Raw genomic sequence first — 2,500 nt, 5'->3', positions numbered from 1 at the left:
GCAAGGCCCCTGTTGACAACTTGGATTAACACCCAGGGTTGAGGAGATCACACCCATCAACAATGTGTGTCACTATCGTCTTTTCATTCAGCCTGAGCGTCCCATTAAACCCCTAAGAAAACAGGGATCCCTGAGAGAATACACAACACAGTGTTAGCAGGCTAGCTTCAGAGGAGGAGGCCAGGATTAAATCTATTCTAGTTTGTTTTTCTCATGGATGTGTCAGCATTGTCAACAGACAGACAGTTAATTAGAGTTTGAAAGCCCCACTCATTGTTTATGTCTGGCTACCAGTAATAAATAATCAGCAGAATTTCTCATTGATTATTGTATGAATTTTCTTGAAGGCATAATCATGGGAAGAAAGGAGAATTGTTGTATAGTGTCATCCTGATTCAATTTACCAGGTCCAGGGGCATCATGGAGAATAATGTGCGCAGTGCGTCTGAATAGCTGTTAAACAACATGTCAGAGAGAAGACAACAGTTTATCCTAACTGCATGAGAGCATCCAACTGTTGTGTATCATTGAATGCTCTCTGTCTACACTGACTTCGTTAAATATGCTGGCCCATTGCGTCGTATTTCTTGTTCAAAAAAGCAGAACAACATGAGCGACAGACAGACGGAGGAAAAAAGAGATGGGACATCCGACAAAAGTTCTGCTCAGAACGTCGCTCCACTCCGCATCATGCTGCACAGTATTGCGTCACGTCGCGTCCAGTGAGGACACTCCAATCGAAAACAATGTAAGCAAACGTATGTTGTCGCTAACGCTTGCTCACAGCGCATTAGGAGTTAGGACACAGTGTAATAGATACAGATTCGTAAGATACAGTTTAGAAGGAGTTTTGAATAGTTACCTTCGACTCTGTACATCTGGATGTTTGAAAGACTGTAGAAAAGATATCTGCACACTGTCTTACATGCACCCAGTGCAGTGCACCTGTTGAAATATATAGCCTAGATGTGTGTGCATTCCTTGACTATGTTTGAAAGACTATGCCAAACCAAACTCCAAGGAATTAAAAGAGGATTTACCTTATAATTTCATTTCATCAGTGTCTCCTGCTGTTTTTACGTATTTGATATAGTACTCCACCTCACATTTTAACCAAAACATTGTGTCATTCATATCAATAATTTCATTCTTGGATGGCTTCCACGAAAATGGATGTACATTGATTATAATTCCCTCCCCAATTCTGGTTGAGATCATATTAAAACATAGCTGTTCGATAGATGCTTGAAGAAGACACAAGCAACATCCCATCGTTATTATGAGGTAACATCATTAACCCAGCCAACCACTCTGTGTCACACCCATCATCATCATCCAAACAACTTCTTTGGTGGCTTTCACAGTTCTGACTCGTGCGCAATAGCTCCATAAATCACTCCGCACAGTGCAACAACGTGTGGCCATGATGCTCACCCTGGCCTGTCATTGGGTGGTTGTGAAATGGGGTTGTTGGGAACAGCTGGCTTAAGGTTGGCAGGCCCCTCTCCTCTCCCCCTCTTCTCCTCTCTTCCTCTCCTCCTCTCCTCCTCCTCTCCTTGCAGATCTGCTGCTGGCTTTCAGGCACTCCAAGTAAACCAGTGCTGGAAGGTGTTGTGTGAGATGTGATACACTAAGCTTGTCATGCAATCGGCTCACCCCCATTCCCTTCAGCCCTGTCCCAAAACACACACACACACACACACACACTGCAACTGTCTCTCTGTCTCTCTGTCTCTCTGTCTCTCTCTCTCTCCCTCTCAGAGTTTTACGCAGATGCATGCTAAGGCATGACGGGACAGCTGGCTGAAATTACGGGCCCAAAACACATTTCTGAAGCCATTTCCTACACATCCCCTGCAGGTCAGGGCGAGATAATAGGCTTTCATTTCTCTCCTCTGACGAACGATCCCTGCCCTCTCTCCACAGACCCCACTCTCTCTCTTTCTCCCCCACCTTTTTTTTTACGGCAGGGGTCTGTTCTCTCTGCTTGACCAAGTGAAGCCGTAGCCTGCCCTTAATCCTGAGGGAATCACATCTCAGAGAAATAATGTTATTGATATTGGCAGGCCTTCCTATGAGCAGCCTTCACCGACGGCTCTTTTCTCCAGTATTATTTCTATAACAATTATCAGTCATTTTAGAGTTGTTTAAGAGCACCCCATTAAGGGAGCCCACAGTGCCTCAGACAGTGAAGCAGGAGGAAGCGTTTGTTTTGTTTAAGCTGGAGTTTTTACTAATAATAGTCTACAGTTTTTTTAAGGTTCCCAGACTTAAGTTTCAGTATTTGAAGAGTACAGAGAACATCGGTGTCTGTCCACCGGGGCTTTCTGGAACATAAAATTTCACCCTGTGCCCCACAGAACCCTGTGGCCCACACAACCCAGTCCCTTACACTTAAATGGAGAAGTGGACCATAGGCATGGTAATAGTGTATGTAAATGGGTGGGTGCCATTAGCAGAGTTTACACATGAAAGGGAAACGGGGAAACTTAACCTGATG

The sequence above is a fragment of the Alosa sapidissima genome, chromosome 11 (assembly GCF_018492685.1).
Source record: "Alosa sapidissima isolate fAloSap1 chromosome 11, fAloSap1.pri, whole genome shotgun sequence".
NCBI classification, from domain to species: Eukaryota; Metazoa; Chordata; class Actinopteri; order Clupeiformes; family Clupeidae; genus Alosa; species Alosa sapidissima.
This window is presented reverse-complemented; position numbering follows the sequence as displayed.